The sequence below is a fragment of the Dama dama genome, chromosome 5 (assembly GCF_033118175.1).
Source record: "Dama dama isolate Ldn47 chromosome 5, ASM3311817v1, whole genome shotgun sequence".
NCBI classification, from domain to species: Eukaryota; Metazoa; Chordata; class Mammalia; order Artiodactyla; family Cervidae; genus Dama; species Dama dama.
Genome location: NC_083685.1, coordinates 42,119,996 through 42,142,220, shown reverse-complemented (window position 1 = coordinate 42,142,220; position 22,225 = coordinate 42,119,996).

The window sequence follows — 22,225 nt, the reverse complement described above, 5'->3', positions numbered from 1 at the left end:
CATTTGACACTTTGCATGTCAGGCTATATACTATTGCTCATTTGTGCAGGTTTTCATGCTATCTCAAAGGCTATTTGTTCTGTGGAGTATTTTTAGCATGAGATGAGGGAGGGGGCTGGGAGAACGGTTGGGGAAGAGGAGAAGTGTTCTAGCCGGGGACGGCGTCACATTCTCAACGCTGTGTTAAGTGCTGTGCACAAACGCATGCTCCAAAAAATGATTGTCGATGATGCTGTCTTAATCCCACCTTCCTGTGTTTATAAAGACAAGTACAGGCAATTGAAAATGAGGTCTCAGGGGATCCCTGACAATTGAAACTCTTCCTCCCTCAGGGAGCAAACCAGGAAACGCATAAGTGCACCCATGTGGTCTTCATAGGAAGATATCACATAGGCCCGAAGATTTCAGGGGAAAAAAAAAGAAAAGAAAAAACCTTTTTCAAATCCTTTTAAAGCAATCTGTGCAGATGTTTCCTGAACTCTCCGGAAGAACTGGGATGCAAAATGCTGTATCTCCCCTCTATCACTCCCCCCACCCCCACCCTGCAAACTGGCTTTCAGGTGACGCAATGATGAGACCTCCGTCGTGAGCTCGGTTTGGAGGACGCAGCAGCCAACAGAGCGTGGGGTGCTGCCACCTCTTGGAGGTTCATAGACAAAGCAAGTCTCCATCCCAGAAAGGATGTGTTTTAGTGATATTATGAAATGTTAACGGGCAATCTGTTCCGAAATAATTGCTCAGTGTGTTGGCCTCCTTTTCCATTTTAGAATTTCAAAGGCATTGCAGGCCGAAAGCACTGCCAGCCTGTTAGTGGTACCTACACTGATTAAATCTAGCCCATCACAACCATGGCTACACAAAAGCCCCTTTTCTCAATTAATAAAATGCAATTAATGGTATCATTGAGAAACTCCTGCCACTTCCATTTAGAGCCAGTTAGAGCTTCAATTTAGAGCTGTGTGCAAATTTTAGGATATGCATTTTCTTTTCAGTTGATGTGATTAACATTACCTAATTTCTGGGATACACCCAATTTCTGTAGGGCAAAAGAATGTTTACCAGAAACATACACGATAATGACAGCTTCCTTCCCTCTATAGACACACACACACGGGCTCATGCACACAACCAAGTTCAATTCCACTTATTCAACAACTACACTGCCTCTTCTACCTATGGGAAATGTCCTATGGTCACACTGGAAATATCCAGGGTGGGTGCTCTGAAGTAGGATACAAATTCTAAGGCCTTTATTGGATGATGGTCCTTTTGAAATATTTTTATTGATCAGTCCAGCTCCTGAGAAGAAATAGATTGTTTCTCTTATTCTCCCAGGTATAGGTCATTTGAGCAGTTGGGTTGTCATTTTTTTAATCTTCACGTTTCCCTAAGGATAGTGAGAGGATGATTTCAGCAGCAACATTAGCTGCTTTAGGCTAGATTTTCAAAGCTACACCAGGGAGTTAAAAGCGCAAATCCTGTTATTGTTACAGGATTAATGCACAGAAGTCCCAGAATACCACTTTGGAAATGTAGCCAAGGAATATTATTTCAATGTACGGTATGTTATTTTTAGACTCAGCCTATAGCCCAATTATCAGCTGGCATATCAAAAATGAGACAAGACAGATAGCTGTCTTTAATCCAAAATTCTAATGAGGTTTTTATGTTTATGCTTTTTCAACCCTTAGAAATCTGGATATTTGGAGGAAAAAAAGTAAAAGAAACTACAGCAGCTACTTCCTACCTGCTCTGCTTCGTTAGAGGCTGCAACTTCTAAGGAATAAATTAGTATTGCTTTGTTTTACTTTTTTTCTGAGAGAGGCAGGTAGTAGGAAAAAGAGGCATTGAATCATGGGGACCTCTTGACCACACCATAAAAAGCACAAATCAACAGCAGCATACTAATGATTTCAAGGCACAAGTCAGGGCTCCTGCCATCACTCATTTCTACTTCTGCTTTTATACATCTTAGATTGCTGTTCAAAAATAACTATCTGCAAAAGGTCCTCCAGTTGGTGTAACTTTGCTTCCAAGTTGCCCTGTGGGCATCAACCAACATTTATTGATTCTCTAGATGCTTGTTGTTGAGTTTTATTAAACTGGGCTTGCTTTTCCCTTTGGCCTCAGAGTAACGGCATAGATGGGAGATGACCGCATCACCATCTCTAGGCTACATCTAGTCTGTTAGATGACGCCCCATGGAAGAACTCCTACCTTTCCGTTAGCCAAGAAATACCCTACATGAGTAGTTCCTTTCACTAACTTTCAAATCCCAGAGTGTTTCTGTTATCTCAAAAAGCATTATACCTTTCTAAAAAGGAAAAGCATGCTTGCACAGGTCTGTTTCTGTGTGGGTCTTGGTGATGGGAGCACAACCCCCCTTTCAAAACCCTCAGTATGGGAGGGTTCACTTGGAGCTCTTCTTCTCTGGCCACCAAGGACTCACGCACCCCCAGAGGCATCTCAGCAAGCAGAATTGAAACCTTTTTGTACAACTAGTAACTGCCAGCTCTGATTTTGCTTTTTAGAGCAGTTGTGAGGAAGATTAAACAAGTAGCATTCTAAGAAGCAGTTTGCACAGGGCTCGGCACATTGTAGGCTCCCTGAGTTAAGGAAGCAGCAGCGTCGATGGTTTTAAAGATTCATCTCATGTTTATAGGCATTTTTAATTTATAAAAGTATTTCTGTATGTTATATCACCAGCAATACAGTGATGAGCCTTGGGGTGGATACTCACGCATTTAATGTGGAGCTAACTCAAGTTACATACGGTTTTTTTTCCCATGTACTTTGTACACTGAGGTTGAGCTATAAATAGGACTAGAATGAAATTCTCCATTTCAGTTTCTGGGACATTGTTCATATCATAACCACTACTCATCTGTGTTTCAACTCTGAAACAGCAGTGATTGGGTACTAGACACTCAAAAACCAAAAGATATATCTGAAAAATATGTTACATATTTGAAAAAAAATTAATAGATTAATAATTCTTATGAATATCTACTGCTGCTCTAACTCAATATATTAGGCACTATAATATACTTTACGAAAAGCTGCTCTCTTTAAGAAACACTTGCTTAAGAACTATTAGGATGCTTGTATACACCTATATTCTACCAAGAATATAAACTTATCTAACACAGTAGCATACCAAATATCTTATAATTCTACATATTCATGAAATAAAAACACAAATGAGTAAAGACTATGAGTCACTAAGAATGAATTTCAATGTCAGTAGGTACAGGTAGGAGACTCAGAGAACTTGTTGCCCCTTCTATAAAATGGGAGGACCAGAAATGCATTGGAAAATTACTATAATAAAGTGAGACAAGATATGTGAAGGACCATGATAGGCAGCCTTCTAAAATGGCTTACAATGTATGGCAAAAACCACTACAATACTGTAAAGTAATTAGCCTCCAACTAATAAAAATAAATGAAAATAAATAAATAAATAAAATGGTTTCCAATGATCCTGCCCCCTCCCCCAGCTTTTAGTGCCCTGTGTAATCCCCCACACTTAAGCATGAATTGGTAGCTTAACAGAACTAACAGAATAAGAGGTGATGGGAGGTCACTTCTGTGATTAAGATATAAAGGGCTGACTTCCATCTTGTCAACACTCTCTTTCTTGCTGACATCTCCCTCACCCTCTCGCCTGTGAGACACTCACATGTACAGAGACTGAGATAAACCGTCAACCAGGAGCTTGTGAGGAACTAAGACCTCAGTCCAACAGCGCACGAGGAATGGAATCCTGTCAAAAACCATGTGAAGGAAAGGAATTCTCCCCTGCTCAAGCCTGGGTTTGACCATAGCCCTGAGTAACACCTTGACTGAAGCTTTGCGAGAGACCCTGAAGCTGAGGGCCAAGTTAAGGCACACCAGGACTCCTGATCCACAGAAACTGGGAGATAATAAATGTTTTCAGGCACTCAATGTGCCTGAGTACCCAACAATGTGCCGAGTACCCAACAAATTTTGGGTAATTTGTTACACTGCAGGAATAGGGAATAGATACAAGGAACTATCACACCATGGCCATTTTAAAATATGTAACATATAGAAGTCGTTTTATTTTATAGTGGGGTTGTAAATTAAAGTGGGCTTATTTACAAGGCTAGTTTTTAAAACTAGCAAAGAAAATGATAGAGTTGCCTCTATTAAGGAGAAGAGCTAAGTAGTGGGTAGAAAGGAATGAGTACTAAAACCCTGAGCAAATAGCAGAAGTTAGTCCTGTATGGCAACCAGCTCCAAATAGCAGTGAGGAAGGAAATTCTTCAATTACACAGCTGATGGGCAAAGATGCAGTTAAATTCATTATTGCTAAGCAGGGGTTGAAATGGCAGTGGTCTCCTGGAACCACTCCTGTAACACATTGGGAAACATGCTTGTTTAATATGAACCCTGGCCTTGCAGAAATTAAATGATTCCCTCTGCAGTCTTATTTTGAACTGTTCTTGTCGCCTGCTGAAGACAGTTGGCTCCTAATCCATTTTATCGAAGCACTTTCTGTTCCTTGGATAAAAGGAAGTACATAAATTTCAAGTGCCATATTACCATACATGCATGGTTCTGTTTGGGCACAAGCACACTGTTCTTGTCATAAATTCTGACTCAGAATGGGAACTCAGGATTTACCATCTCACTCTTTATAGTTACAAGATCGACTAAATTGATTACAAGAAGAAATATGTAAGCTCTGAAACTGTTCACACCATTGATGTAGTTCAGTAGCTTATAAAAGTTGCAAATAACAGCAAGCCAAAAGAAGGAAATTTCAGGAAAGATATAGTCTTAAAAACACAGGCTTGGTTGTGTTCAGAACCCAGGAATAGCTGGTTCTTTTGGGAGCCTAGAAGAGTCTCTCTGCTGCCTATTGTTGGACTGTTGTTCTTAGAAACTTGGGTTTACTGCCCTGTAGCCCTCCCTCCAAGGCTTCCCTGGTGAAAGTGAAAGTCATTCGGTTGTGTCTGACTCTTTGCAACCCCATGAATTACACAGTCCATGGAATTCTTCAGGCCAGAATACTGGAGTGGGTAGCCTTTCCCTTCTCCAGGGGATGATCTTCCCTTCCCAAGGATCAAACCCAGGTCTCCCACATTGCAGGCAGATTCTTTACCAGCTGAGCCACCAGGGAAGCCCAAGGATACTGGAGTGGGTAACCTATCCCTTCTCCAGGGGATCTTCCCAATCCAGGAATCAAACCGGGGTCTCCTGCAGTGCAGGCAGATTCTTTACCAACTGAGCTATCAGGGAAGCCCTGGTGGCACAGTGGTAAAGAGTCTGCCTGCTAACACAGGAGATGCCGGTTTGACCCCTGGGTTGGGAAGATCCCCTGGAGAAGGAAATGGCAACCCACTCCAGAATTCTTGCCTGAGAAACCCCATGGACAGAGAAGCCTGGAGGGCTACAATCCATGGGGTCACAAAAGAGTCAGACATGACTCAGTGACTAAACAACAGTCCTCCCGGCATCACACCAGAGTTTCTGGGACCCTCCTCCAAAGGCTGGCACCCCCAGGAATTGAGGAGCAGTCATTCTGAGGGATGGAATTTTCTCACATCCTTTAAATCATCAGCTACAAATTGTATGTGTGTATGTTGGTTTGGTTTGATTGTTTCAACCTGTCAAGGGGAATCTAGAGCCCCATTATAGACTTTTTTGCCCTTGTCCTGGTCATTAAGCAGGACAGTGCAGTCACTAAAATGAAAAGCAATGTAGCTAGAGCACAAGGGTATGAACTTCAAGCCTCACTAGCTGTGAGGTCTTAAATTATCTGAATCTTCTAAGACTCAATTTTTTCATATATATAAAAAAAAAACAGAATCTTATTACCTCCTCATATTGTTAAGGTGAAGATTAAATGTGATAATCCATATAAAGCACTTAGCACTGTGCCTGACACAGTAAATATAATATAAATTTAATGCTTATAGTATCATCATTTTTTATGTTATTTATCCTACTTTCATGTGTTGAATTGTTAACTCTTTGAGGACAAAGAATGCTAGGATTTGGAGCATTTTACATACAGTTGTCCTTGGTATACCAACTCCCTACAAATACCAAAATCCACAGATGCTCAAGTCCCTTATATAAAATGGCATACACATAACCTATGCACAACCTTCTGTAGACTTTCTTGAGAACTCTTACAATACCTAATATAATGTAAATGCTACGTAAATCGTTGTAAATACAATGTAAATACTATGTAAATTGTTGCCATGTGCAGCAAATTCAAACTTTGCTTTTTGGAACTTTCTAGAATTTTGTTTCAAATATTTGAATCTATGAATGTGGATCTGTCAAATACTGAGGGCAAATTGTAGCTAGAAATTTTGGAGCCATTTTCCAATGAGATTACCTAGGCCGAAAAATCCCTGCCAAGCAGTCCTGCGAAATGTCCTCTTTCTATTCAATCTACATTCCCTCCCTTGGTGATTTCATCCCTTACTGACTTTAAATACTGTACACTTACTGCCAACTCCCAAATTTCCATCTCTAGCCTAGATCTCGTCTTGAACTTCAGATTCTGTATCTAACTGCCTTTTTGACATCTTTTTTGGGAAGCCTGGCAAGTATCTCAAACAACATATCCGAAACGGAACTCCCCACAAAAAACCTGATGAACCCATAGTTTGTATATCAGTTCGTGGTAATCCCATTCATTCAGGTGCTCAAGCCAAAAATTTTGGAGTCGTTCTTGTACTCTGATTTTCTTTTATAACATATGTCAAATTCACCAAGAAGTCCTGTGGTTCTACCTTCAAATTGTAACTAGAATCTGACCATTTTCCACCAATGTCACTGTCACCTCCCTGGTCTAAGTCACCATCATCTCTCACCTCCAATAGCCTTCTCTTAGAAATAAAACTATTTAGAAATAATTTTAACAAAATATTCTGAACTTTTTTAGAGTAAGTCCTATCACTTCAAAGCACCCCGTAACAAGTATTTTCCAAAAACAAGAACGCTCTCCTATATAACCAGCATACAACTCTTTGAATTAGTAAACTGACATTGTGTGTGTGTATGTGCACAAAGTCATGTCTGATTCTTTGTGACCCCCCCATGTACTGTAGCTCACCAGGCTCCACTGAGACAATACTACTATACCACCCAATCTCACTCAAATTTCATTAATTATCTCAAGAATGCTCCTTTTCCCTCTGTAGTCCAAGATCCTCTTAAGAACACATATTGTGTTTAGCTATTACAATACTATATCTCCTTTGACCCAGAACAATTCCTCAGTTTTTCCCCATTTCTCACATACTAGACACTCCATAGCATATGGTACACTTTGTAGGATAACCTCTTAGTTCATTAGGGCTGTTAAAACAAAATATCATTGACTGGATACCTTAAAAACAACAAACATTTCTTTCTCACAGTTCCGGAGGCTGGGAAATCCAAGGTCAAGGCACCAGCATGGTCATGTTTCGTGGTGAGGGCCCTCTCATGGTTCATAGTACGCATCTTCACATTGTGTCCTCATATCATGGAAGGGTGCTAAGGAATCTCTCTGGAGCCTCACTTACAAGGCACTAATCTTGGTCAGAAGGGTTCCACCCCTATGACATAAGCACCTCCCAAAGGTCCCACCTCCTAATGCCATAACATTGGGTTTTGAGATTCCAGCATGTGAATTTTGGAGGAACACATTTAGACCATAGCAAATTCTAACATGGAATGTCAGATGTTTCCTCAAGATCAGGCTCGGGAAATTTATTCTTGGCAAGAATTCCACAGAAGCAATGCCATGCTCTTCTCAGTGCATCACACTGAGATACATACACTGAGTATAAAAGATGTTGTTGTTCAGTCACTAAGTCATGTCGGACTCTTTGCAACCCCATGGATTGCAGCACACCAGGCTTCCCTGTCCTTCACTATCTCCCAGAGTTTGCTCAAACTCATGTCCATTGAGTTGGTGATGCCATACAACCATCTAATCCTCTGTTACCCTCTCCTCCTCCTGCCTTCAATCTTTCCCAGCATCAGGGTCTTTTCCAGTGAATCAGCTCTTCACATCAGGTGGCCAAAGTATTGGAGCTTCAGCTTCAACATCAGTCCTTCCAACGAATATCCAGGGTTGACGTCCTGTAGGACTGACTGATTTCCTTGCTATCTGAGGAACTCTCAAGAGTCTTCTCCAGCACTATAATTCAAAAGCATCAATTCTTCAGTGCTCAGCCTTCTTTGTGGTCCAACTCTCACATCTGCACACAACTACTGGAAAAACCATAGCTTTGACTATATGGACCTTTGTTGGCAAAATGATGTCTCTATTTTTAATACACTGTCTAGGTTTGTCATAGCTTTTCTTCCAAGGAGCAAGAGCCTTTTAATTTCATGGCGTAAAAGTATAAAAGATATGTAACATCAATCCATACAACACTGGTGATGTTAACCTTGGTCACTTATCCACACTGATATCTGCCAAGTTTCTCTACTTCTTTTCTCTTGGTAATTGTTTGATATTTTATGAAGAGCTATTCCTAGATTATATTGAAATACCCTGTTCCTCATAGAATCTTCACCCTTCAGCCTTAGCTGATTTCCTATTTCAGCCAAAATCAACCAAATCTGTTCAGGCTTCCAAATCACAGTTCTCTATTTACATTATTCATGCTACATTTATTAGTTGGCATTCTACAAGAAAGACAAGCTTTCTCTTTTCATTTATTTATGTATATGTATGGATTCATGGATTCCTGATTTATTCAATGAGTTGCAATCTATTATCCCTCTTTTAATGCTAAGGTTGTCCCTGATTTGGCCAGTGGGAGCCCCTGTGTTCTTCTGAAATGTCCCCATCACTCACTGAGTATTTCCTTATTTTCCAACACAAGATGTTTCAGGTCATGCCTCCATCTTGGAATCAGCCATTGGCCATTTCTCCATGGATCCCTAGCTTCTTTTATTGCAGGATGGTTATTTAGACACCAGTATCTGGTTGTTCATCATACTCAGTTTCTAGATGCCATTGCTTCTAAGCCCTCTCAGTTGACAGAACTAGGAGGGACATGTATATGTGTATTTATGGACACACATACTTATATATCTATATTGAGAAAGAGATCAAGTGAATCAACACTCCAGAGTTCTTTCTAGACTCTCTCCTTTCTGTGCTCATTAATTCCTTCTCCAGTAGTGAGAAACTTGGCTTCTATTATCCTCATTATATTTACTTACATGCACAATTAATTTACTAATTTGCTCAATATAATTGACCCACCCCCACCATGCTGGCCAGTTCTGCCTACCACCTCCACACCATACCCTCTCTGCAATATTCTCAGCTGCTGGCCCACCAGCCTATACCTCCCCAACCCCAGCCCTTACTTCTGCAGGGTTCTCCAAGCCCCCTCACTGCCCCATGATTCCAACTGTCATATTGTCTCCTCCACGTGGAAGGAAAAATGATGGAGACAGGGTTGCAATAGCAACCTCAACCCCCAGAGTTTATTCTCACTCAAAACCCAGAGTGATTTTAACAAAATGTAAGTCTAATCATGTTCATTCTGCACACAGTACCCATGGTGATTCTCCATTTCATTCAGTATAAAAACCAAAGCTCTGACAATGATCTGGCACTGTACTTCTTTGACTTCACCTCCTACCATTTTCCCTCTCACTCACTCTGCTTCAGCAACAGTGTTCTTGCTATTCCCCAAACATTCCTGACATGCTTGCCTTAGAGCTTTTGTCCACACATTCCTCTTTACCCAGAATAATTCTCCCCATAAAGCTACACAGCTAACTGCCTTATCTCCTTCAAGACTTTTCTCAAATGTTACCTCAATAAAGCCTACCCTATTTAGCCTTTAAAAAACCCAACTCTTCCAAGTACACGTAATTCTCCTCTTCCTTTATTTTTCGACTCTATATTTTCCACTGCATTTACCATCTTTCAACCTGCTGTAAAATTTAGTTAAGCATCATGCTTATCATTTATTATCTGTCCCCCTCCTTCTCACCATCTCCACTATATCATAAAATTCTTTGGGGCAAGGATTTTATTTTTTACTGATGCACCCCCAAGCACCTAGAACAGTATCTGGCACATAGGAAAAAAAGCTCAATAGATAGTTATTCAACAACTATCTATTGTTGAATAACTGAATTAATTAGTGGGTTAATATGAGATTATCTCCATCTTACTTTGAGAAAACTGCATCTCAAAAAAGCCAAAAGAATTTTTCCAGGACTCACAAAAGCTAAAATAAATTGCCCAAGGTCACACAACATTAAGTCATTCTTGAAATTCTATCCCCAAATTGTTTGATCTAAAACATTTGGCATTTTAATAAAACTGACTAATTTGATTGGCTGAGAATGGGCATCTTCAAGGTATCTAACTTAGAACAAAAAAAAAATCTTAAGAACTATGATTACTTATTGAATATTAGTTATTAGCATTTCCTCAAAAAGAAAATCTTAGTTTTGTTACATGTTAAGGAGCAGAGTCATAAAGAGGTTCTTGAGAAGCTGGTGATATCTCAGAATCACTGAGATCTTCAACATGATTTATTCTATACTTTCTAATTCTACTTCCCTTATTGGGCCAGGCCAGAATTTATATTAATGAAGCACTTCCCTAAGGATAAATGACTGTCCATCTTCCCTCATAAAGAAAGATAATCCCAGAATAAATGGGTTTTATACATAAAGATGTTCATGATGGCATTGTTTATTATAATAAGATAGCAAAAACAACCAAATGTCTACCATATGGGAACGGTTAAGCAAACTGTGGTATATGCTTTTGTCAGTAATTGAATTTGTACTTGCAGTCCTCCAATCAAACTCAATGACAGATTTACCGAGATTAAACTATAATGACAAATAACATACACTGAGCACTTACTACATGCCAGGCAACATTTCAAATAACTTATATGCATTATCTCTTGTGGTCTCATAAGAACTCTGTGAGACAAGTACTATTAATATCATTAACACTATTTTACAGATGAGGAATATGGGGCTCAGGAAGGCTGAGTCAAGGAGTAACTTATGAGGGAAATGGCCTCTCCATCATGCTAGAAAGGGAGAGACAGACACTCTGGCTGTCACTCTGCTTCCTCCCCTTTATTAATCTAGGTCTAATCAGGAGAAAGAGCACACGTAGTGATTTAACAGGAATGTTTAATATAAAGAACTACTAACTACATCAGCAGATTGGAGTAAAAGGGAAGTGGCCACAAAGAAGTAAAAGGAACTCTAAAGGATATGGAATTAAGGAGGAGCTACAATCCCCATGGCTAAGACACAGTAACTAAGGAACAATCTCAGCCTCTCCTCAAACAGGGCTGCAACCCAGACTTCACTGGAGAGCGCACAGACACAGAATGAACGGTAGAGAAATAGTGATGGTGTCATGTTGACCAAATGCTGGAAATCTGCTTTCTGGAACTTGCAGGAAATTCCTTCTCTAGTGCGTTGGGAAAGGTCTTCACAGGGAGATGGCTTCACTAGAGGGATTTCACTAAAAAACCACCTAAGAAGAGATGAAAGAGTAACATGCAGGTCACTGGGTACAGCTGGCTACCATGTATGATAGGTGCTGCTCAGAGCCAAGTGCTGGAGAAACCACATCACTCCAGGAACCCACCTAGGGAGCAAAGGCCAGACTGGAAAGGAAAATTCTTTCCTCCTGCAATGTCTCTCAAGCATTGTTTACTGACAAAGCTTAACATGGTGCCACCTGGCAAAGAAAAAAACACTTAAAGGGCTCATAGGTGGTGCAGCGGTAAAGAATCTGCCTGCCAATGCAGAAGACTCAAGAGATGCAGGTTCGATCCCTGGGTCAGAAGATCCCCCGGAGAAGGAAATGGCAATCCACTCCAGTATTCTTGCTTGGGAAATCCCATGGACAGAGGAGCCTGGAGGGCTATAGTCCATGAGATCACAAAGAGTCGGATGCAAATGAGCACACACACTATACTATCCACTCTCTCAGAGAAGACAATGAAAGACAAATTTGCAACTGAGAGGCAATAAATTGGTAACTGACACATCCTCCAAGGCAGGAATATCACTTATTCTTGTTGATGTTGGTTCCAGGAAAGTTCAGTGTAGTAATAATTATCTTTAACAAAAGTGTATAGCTTATTGATGTATATTCTTCCAAGAATGCAAAAGATTGGTGAAAGGGTTGTGGAACCTTCCAGATCCAGAGACCTTCTATGAAGAGTATCTGCTGAAGCCACGTGCCTCATCTGGTTCAGTGTAGAGCAAGAAAAGCCATGCTGAGATACGCTACAACTGCTCCCACCCTCTGAGGACAACTTGCTGCCCATAGATTTCATACCCCTGCCGTACTAATTTGGGAACATGCTCAAAGCTGACTCTATGTGTATGTTGTGGTCTCCTCCACTAAGTCGTGTCCTTTCTGAAATGCCTCTGCACTCCATGGATGTTAAGCAACCACAAAAAATGTTATTAAAAAAGAATCCAAGGTAAAACAGGGGGGGAAAGCTTATGTTATAATTCACATGGAAAAAAAGAAGGGTGCAATACTGTGATATGCAAAACAAGCAAAGCTGTGTAGGAAAGAAAGAAATACCCACCAAATCAGTCACTGCCTCTGGGTAGAATCAGGGTAATTTTTCTCTTTTTCCTATTATTCTCTATATTTTACAAATTTTACTATAGTGAACATGTACTGGTTATAAATTTGGGACAAAATCATTTATATACCAATAACAACAACAAAATATATATGTATATATCTTGAAGTATTAAGTTGAGCCAAGGTTTGGGATCTAGATTTTGACAAATAGAGTTCTCTTCTGAGTGTTTGAACCAGTTCTCTGCAGTTTACCCAAGATAAGATGACTGGAACTCAATAGCAGTTTGAACAACTGAGATTAGACAAATTATCTACCCTGGCCAAGCTAGAAAAGGGCTGTATATATACAAAATGGACCACACTTTCTGAAACTCAAGTTATTGAGACACACATATATCTGAATAAGACATAAGAGAAAACCCACTATAAAGAATTAGCCAGCCAAAGACTGAAATTCAGCCAAATCTAAGTAAAACTAACAGAATTTGAAATGTCAGCAACTTTCTCATCTAAGAACCAGGCAAGTCAATCTCCTTAGAGTTCTAACAGCAATTTGGAGGAATCCACTAAACACAGAACCCTGTTTAGACCTCTAGTCCTGGAAATTTTTATTTAAATGTCCCATTACAAAGCAGTAACTTCCCCTAAATCATACATGCTAAGTTGCTTCAGTCATGTCTGACTCTTTGTGACCCCACAGACTGTAGCCCGCCAGGCTCCGTTCTCCATGGGATTCTCCAGGCAGGAATGCTGGGGTGGGTTGCCATGCCCCAAGGGATCTTCCCAACCCAGGAATCGAACTTACATCTCTTTAAGTCTCCTGCATTGGCAGGCGGGTTCTTTAACACTTAGTGCGACCTGGGAAGCTCCCCCATCTCAGTCATAATTGCTGCTAACAAATAAGAGCTCTACAGTTCTAAACTCTTAGGACACCCTCACAATTCCCTTACAAAAACCTGGGCAGCAACGCCTCTCTTCCAATCCCATAATGACTTTTTAGGGGGGGGAAAAAAAAAACAAAACACCTGGATAGGATGTAAGAAATTCAAATAGCAAATAGCAAAGATTATAAAATGATAAAAATAGCATTGACCTGTTCATTACCTGTGGACAGCCCTGCCCAGCCTGTCACTGGGAAAAGATGATCTGAAGGGACCACTTAAATGAAACCCACCAGGAGGCAGAAGATGACTTCATGACATCTGAGGATCCCTTCCAGTTCTGGGACTCCATTACTGGCAGAGATCTGGTATACAAGGAACATGTTAGAAAGAAGGATTAATCCTATAACAGAATGAAGAAAGGAAGACAAGTTGAGGCAATGAAGAAAGAATGCTAATGAGGGTAACCACAATTTGCCAAGGAATCTTTGATTTTAGCACTGAAGTCCCACATCCCCACAATCATGGGCAAACCAGAATGTCTGGTTACCCTACTTGATCTGACAAAGATGAGTTCCTTTGGGTTTCCATGCAAATTAAAAGCTCTAGTTAACTAAACCTCATGAACACCTTGCCAGGAGAAACTTTCAGCTAATGACACTAATTTCTGCCCCTTCTACCCAGCTCCGTTTAAGCATATTCTATTATCTACACAAGACCTGGTCTCTGTGAGGCCTTCTAATTGGAGATCAGGAGGAGTTGTATGTGGTTAAATCCTGGGTCCTGCTGGAAACATGGGCAAAAAAACTTATTCCTTCCTTTGGGTGGTGCTGGTTTAGTCACTTAGCTGTGTCTGACTCTTTGCAACCCCATGGACTTTAGCCCACCAGGCTCCTCTGTCCATGGAATTCTCCAGGCAAGAATACTGGAGTAGGTTTCCATTTACTTCTCCAGGGGATCTTTCCAACTCAGGGATCGAACCCATGTCTCCTATATTGGCAGGTGGATTTTTTTACCACTGAGCCACCTGGAAAGCCATTATTTCCTTCACTAGCTATAAAATGGCAAGCCCTCCAGGAGAAAGAGGCCTCCTGTTTGGTGGCTTCTCTGACTACATGAGAAATATACTGCTTAAACCCTAACAAACTCAGAGACCCGTGTGGTTCAGTTTCTGATGAGCACTCCCTTCAGGAAGTACAGTTCAACAAGCTAAATTATTTAATAACCAATTCTATTATTTATGTGCTTCCTTTTTAAAGGCAATAAAGAGTATCTACATACATGATCTGTATAGTACTTTCCTTTTTTCCATGCTTCTCTCATCCACATCCTTTTGATGTTTAAATCTCTCCACCAGCCTCTGTGATCCCCAGAGATCCCCTCCATCCCCAGACTATGTGGTTTTCTTTCCTTTTTCTCCTCCTATTCTTAGCATATTAGCCTATCTCCCATAAAGGCAGAGCTTTTCCATAAACAGGTGGGAGGAAGGGAGAAATTAGGTTGGTAATTACAGGATTCTCTTTGGCAACCTAGGAAAGACAGGAAGCTTGAGAACATTCCTATGTTAATTATTTTTGTTCCATGGCACTCCTAATGTTGATAAGTATCTGACACAGACCTCACAGCATGCCGGTGCTGAAAAGGACCATAGAATTCATGAACGTAATCTCGTACTTTCAACAAATGGGAAAACTAACAGATATTAAATAATTTGCACAGGGTCCCCAAATGTCCTTTTCATTGCTCTATGCTATATGTGTTTAAATCCTGTGACTCATGGTTATCAAAAGGAATACTGTCAATGCCCTCCAGCTAGAGACCACCAGAAATATACCTATAGTTGAATATGTTAGGATTATGGGGAAAACACAACCAGTGAGGAACCACAGGGCATCTCATAAGAAAGTGTTAAAAAGGACTTACATAATTTGGGCTCTATTAGATAATGTGGGAGAGGGATTAAGGAAGTAGGCTGTCCTCTAGATTGGATGCTATCAGGAAGTGGGAGTACTTCTATGACTATCCTAATAAATCTTGTCTAGAAAGACAAGGACTTCCCTGGTTGTATGGTGGTTAAGATTCTGCGATTCCACTGCTAGAGCTGTGGGCTCTATCCCTGGCTGGGGAGTGTCACATGCTGCGCTGTACAGCACTCCACCACTCCAAAAAAGAAGGAAGACTAGAGCCAAGTTGAAACTGTAATTGCTAAAGAACCCACAGTCACTCACATTAGCCAGGATAAAGAAATGTTTGGTTATGTCTGTGGATTGGACAATGTCCATATTTTGACGGTGTTCAAACATGGTTACACAGTAGTCTTCTTGTTGTTGCTTTCTTTAATCCTCTACAGTCACAGAGTGGCCTTGTCTGATGTTGATGGTTTGTGAAATTGTTTAACATGAGAGCACTAAGACCCCTTGGTGTCTGTCCAGCTCCTGGATGTTGAGGACTGCTTTCCTCTTTCACATAAACAACAAAAGTGCTCCAATGAGTACTTTTAATGTGCTGGGAAAGTTTTCATCTTCATCACCAACCAAGGAGATACCTATATAATTCTAATTTTCAGATGAAGAAATGAAGGCTTGGTGAGGCTTCTCCTTTGCCAATGTCAAAAAGCTAGTATATGGTAGGGCTGGGCCTCAAAACTAGGCAGGCTCTCTCCAGGGACTGTACTCTGCCCAGCTCTGTGATGTTACCAAATGTACACCAGAATATTGTTGGTGGCAGGGGATGGGGTTGGGGGAGAGTAGCAGTTAATCCATGGAGATATGGGACATTGTTGCAGAAAATACAATGTGGGGAATAAGATATCAGGAATCACAGGCTGCAATGAATGATTGGATCATGAGACACTCAAGATGGAAGAAGAGAAAATGTTGGCAGGGGGAAAGCTGTGACATTTTGACCATAAAACCTTTGGGAATAGTCTAATAAAAGGAAAGCTGACTTATTGTTCCATAACTGAAGAATGACTTTTATGATTTAGAATATTATTTTAAACTTTACTCTCTGTTTTTGGTGTGAATTTAAATCAACTGAACAAAGAAGGAAAGAAAATCAGTAGCAACTCCTCTGGCAGAGTCAGTCAGAGCATCTCAAGTGTAGTCAAATGGCAAAGCAAAATTGTTCAAGGTTTTGTGATGGAAGCTGCAGGCACCTGGCAGTATCAACGACTTAATCATAATGATTAGGGGAGAAATATGGTTATTAATAGCTTTATAAATGCATTCATCTTTCAGAATCACCCTACAGAGTAAAATGACAGAATAAAACTCAAATTAACAAACAAAAACCCCTATTCCACGCCCCCCACCCCCCACCCCTAGCTCCTCTTGACTTTAGTGGGTGTCCTGGACATAGAGAAATAACAGGAGCAGGGTATTTATCTATTCCTAGTATTTGAAAGAATTCTTCGCTCTGCAAATTTCAAGGTAGCCAAGATCCTGTTACAGCAGCGGCACATTCTGAGCTCACCTTAACAGATCCAAGCAGTGAGAGGCAATATGCACTCCTTTACCAAACTAAACAAAAACAGAGTTTGTCAGGTGTGCAATGGGAGGTGCCAGGGAGGTGGTTTGATGCAAAGAAAGAAAAATGGGATTGGAAAAGCTTACTCTTTAGCTCTCATAGCATTTTCACCCATCTGTTCTTATTGCACATTCACACCTGCAGGTACCATTCAACAGCCTGCAGTGCCTCAACCGTGCTAGGCTCTAGGAATGAAAAGTCAGTTAAGGCTCAAGGCTAACTGGTTCTATGAAGACCTACAACACCAAAAAATATTACAAAAAAAAAAAAAAAAAAGATGTCCTTTTCATCATAGGAGACTGGGATGCAAAAATAGGAAGTCAAGAGACACTCAGAATAACAGGTAAGTTTGGCCTCGGAGTACAAAATGAAGCAGGACAAAGGCCAACAGAATTTTGTCAAAGGAACACACTGACCATAGTAAACACCCTTTTCCAACAACACAAGAGATGACTCTACATGTGGACATCACCAAATGGCCAATATCAAAATCAGACAGATTATATTCTTTCCAGCCAAAGATAGAGAAGCTCTATACAGTCAGCAAAAACAAGACCTGGGGCTGATTGTGGCTCAGATCATGAACTCCTTATTGCAAAATTCAGACTTAAATTGAAGAAAGTAGGGAAAACCACTAACCATTCAGGAATAACCTAAATCAAATCCCTTATGATTATACAGTAGAGGTGACAAAAAGATTCAAGTGATTAGATATGGTAGACAGAGCCTGAAGAAGTATGGATGGAAGTTAAAAACACTGTATAGTAGGCAGTGACCAAAACCATCCCAAAGAAAAGAAATACAAGAAGGCAAAGTACTTGTCCAAGGAGACTCTACAAATAGCTGAGGAAAGAAGAGAAGCAAAATGCAAGGGAGAAAGGGAAAGATAAACCCAACTGGATGCAAAGTTCCAGACAATAGCAAGGAGAGATAAGAAAGTCTTCTTAAATAACAATGCAAAGAAATAGAGGAAAACAACAGAATGGGAAAGACTAGGGATTTCTTCAAGAAAATTGGAGATATCAAGGGAACATTTCAAGTAAGGATGGGCATGATAAAGAACAGAAATGGTAAGGACCTAACAGAAGCAGAAGATATTAAGAAGAGGTGGCAAGAATACACAGGGGAATATTTAAAAAAAAAAAAAAAGGTCTTAATGATGTGGATAACCACAACGGTGTGATCACTCATCAAGAGCCAGACAAGTCGAGAAGTCAAGTGGGCCTTAGGAAGCATTACTACAAACAAAGTTAGCAGACATGATAGAATCCCAGCTAAGCTGTTTCAAATCCTAAAAGATGATGCTATAAAGTGCTGTACTCAAGATGTCAGCAAACTTGGAAAACTCAGCAGTGGCCAAAGGACTTAAAAAAGGTCAGGTTTCATTCCAATCCCAAAGAAGGGCAATGCCAAACAATGTTCAAACTATTGTACAATTGTGCTCATTTCACATGCTAGCAAGGTTATGTTCAAAATCCTTCAAGTTGGGCTTCAGCAGTACATGAAACAAGAACTTCCAGATATACAAACTAGATTTAGAAAAGGCATAGAAAGCAAAGATCAAATTGTCAACATTCACTGGATCATGGGGAAAGCAAGGGAGTTCCAGAGAAACATCTACTTTTGCTTCAATTTTATGCCACAGCCTTTGTCTGTGTGATCACAACAAATTGGAAAATTCTTAAAGAGATGGGAATACCAGACCACCTTACCTGTCTCCTGAAAAACATGTATGCACATCAAGAAGCAACAGTTAGAACTGGACATGGAATAAATGACTGGTTCAAAATTGGGAAAGAAGTATGACAAAGCTGTATATTGTCACCTGCTTACTTAACTTAAATGCTGGGCTGGATGAATCACAAGCTGGAATCAAGATTTCCAGGAGCAATAACAACTTCAGATACATAGATGATACCACTCAAATGGCAGAAAGTAAAAAGGAACTAAAGAGCTTCCTGATGAAGGTGAAAGAGGAGGGTGAAAAAAACTGGATTGAAACTCAATATACAAAAAACTAAGATCAAGGCATCCAGTCCCATCACTTCATGGCAAATAGAAGAGGGAAAAGTGGAAGCAGTGACAGATTTTCTTTTCTTGGGCTCCAAAATCACTGCAGGTGGTGACTGCAGCCATGGAATTAAAAGACACTTGCTCCTTGGAGGGGCTTCCCAGGTGGCGCTAGTGGTAAAGAACCTGATGGCCAATGCAGGAGATATAAGAGACCCTGGCTGGATCCCTGCATTGGGAAGATCCCCTGAAGGAGAGCATGGCGACTCACTCCAGTATTCTTGCCTGGAGAATCCCATGGACAGAGAAGCCTGGTGGGCTATGATCCATAGGGTCACAAAGAGTCAGACGTGACTAAAGTGACTTAGTACATACACACGCACGCTCCTTGAAAGTTATGACAACCTAGAGAGTGTATTAAAAAGCGGAGACATCACTTTGCCAACAAATGTCCATATAGTCAAAGCTATGCTTTTTTCAGTAGTTACGTATGGATATGAGAGCTGGACCTAAAGAAGGCTGAGTGTTGTAGAACCAATACTTTCAAACTGTGATGCTGGAGAACACTCTTGAGTCCCTTGGACAGCAAGAAGAGCAAACCAGTCAATTCTAAAGAAAATCGACCCTGAATATTCATTGGAAGGACTAACAGTGAAGCTCCAATACTTGGGCCACCTGATGCAAAGAGCCGACTCATTGGAAAAGATCCTGATGCTGGGAAATATTGAATGTGAAAGGAGAAGGCGGCAGCAGATGATGAGATGGTTAGATTGCATCACCAACTTAATGAACATGAATTTGAGCAAACTCCTTGAGATAGTGGAAGACAGGTGCCTGGAGTGCTGCAGTCCATGGGGTCGCAAAGAGTTGGACATGACTTAATTACTGAAAAATAACAACCCTGTTCCCCGCGAATTCCACTTAGATTGTATGTTGTTAGATTTTCCTTTTTACCACACCTTGCATAGTACTTGGGAGAAGGCAATGGCACCTCACTCCAGTACTCCTGCCTGGAAAATCCCATGGACAGAGGAGCCTGGTAGACTGCAGTCCATGGGGTCGCAAAGAGTCGGACACGACTGAATGACTTCACTTTCACTTTTCACTTTCATGCATTGGAGAAGAAAATGGCAACCCACTCCAGTGTTCTTGCCTGGAGAATCCCAGGGACGGCAGAACCTGGTGGGCTGCCGTCTATGGGGTCGCAGAGTTGGACATGACTAAAGCAACTTAGCAGCAGCAGCATAGTACCTGATAGATGTTTCTTACTGATTACAACTATAATGATGATATTGGCAATTATGACAATGATAAGCACAGCAGACAAGTGTAAGAGGCAAATACAAAAAGAGCCTGTCTCAAAGAAACTTTTATTCATCCAGAAAGTATTTACTGAGCAATTATTTTGTGGTTACGACATTGCACAGGGCTCTGTGAGCGGTGCAGAAAAGGTTTCCACTCCCAGGAAGGCCTGGTGATCCTTTCAGCTCAGTCCAGAGTGGGTAGAAACCCCCAGGGCAGCTTTTGGTTTCTCCAGGTATCAGAATGACTGACAGTCAATGGAAATTTGGCCTTGCCGCTTCAATTTCCATCACACCTCTAGAATGGGTTGCAAATTGGCCCAGCGAAGTAGTATAGGGGAAAATAACAACAAATAGAGTCAACCTACTCCTTCTCTGGGCAACAATACCAGAGAAAGCACTGAACACCCCACATTTTCAAGGCACTGCATTTAAGACAAAGCTACCCCTTTAGCCACAGCAGGACAGCAGCACACGAAAACTACATGAGCTCATGCCTGCAGCTTACCTTCTCCAGCACAAAGCCTTAAGAAAGATGTATCTGGAAGGGAAGTCACTAGACTATACCATTAATTGAAGTAACCAGTTTCACTTCAAAGTGTGTCAGTGAGCACTGTTCAGGCATGGAGCTACAAAGTGAAGTGACGAAAACATGGATAATTTACCAGATACTTTCCGGGAGCAAATAACATTCACTGGCTGTGGGATGGATTCTCTGAAGATACACATAGCTGCCTCTGCCCAAATAAGAAGGACCATACCTTTGCCTGCTTCTCTGCCCTGTCCCCTCTATCCCCAACTTGAACAGCCTTGCAAAGGCATCTGCTTTTCTGGATTCCCAGACAGTCCACCTCATCCAAACTTCCCTGCACCCTTAGTCAACCCCTGGATTCTACATTGGCTCCACTTTTCTCCATTCCAGACAACCGCTACATCTTCATATTTGCTATTGTGATCACTGCTGAACCACAAAGATGAGGGTGGACGAGAATAAAGATACACTTCTTCACATAGCATACAGAAGAGAAGAGATGGTCCCAGGTTAAATCAGGGGTTCTTAGTCCCAGTAATTTTTTAGAAAGCATATGAATCTCTGCTGATTGGGATCAGTACCTTGAGACTCTTCTTATCAATTAAAACAAGCTAACAGGAAAAGAAATCTCATGTGTTGAATACTTACTATTTGCCTGGCCCTCTGTGAGGTGCCTAATATTATCTATTTATCTTCATATTAGTCTGGCAGGTTTGACACTATTATATTCAATAATATCTGCAAAACATTTCAGGGCCTAAAATAAGATAAAGGATTTGACCAAGGTTACCCAATTATTCAGTAAAAGAACTGAGCTTGGAGTCCAAGTCTATCTGATATCACAGCTTTCACTACATTTCTTAGGTGTTCATTCTGAAAATGTACAGCAGAGGGTTATGGGGGTGAGATACTTTCCTTTAGTCCATAAAGTCCATAAAGTCATAAAGTCAACAAATCATACTTACCTCTCCTATAAACCTGACATGGGAGCAAATGGATTCTAAGTCCTTAGATTATCTAAATACATCTGTGATTTTTGTTAAAGCAAAATAGCAATTACATACTTGAAATATTTATAAAATAAGTCAAATACATTTGAGGAAAAATATAAAAGCATTGCAATTAAACAGATCTGCACACACCGCAGGGTGTTTTTCTAACAAAAGGAGTAAGGAATAATGCTGCTAATAAAAACAATGATGATCATGTTTAAATGTTCTAATAACTCATTTCACAGTGTTCTGAGTGAAACTGTATATTAGTAATTTCGAATAAAGTCTTTGATGAAAGATTAAATATATCTTCTGCTCATTCTCCTCTGCAAAGCTAGTGATTCAAGTAGGCTAATTTGTACCCTTTCTTCTAGTAAAATGTTTTA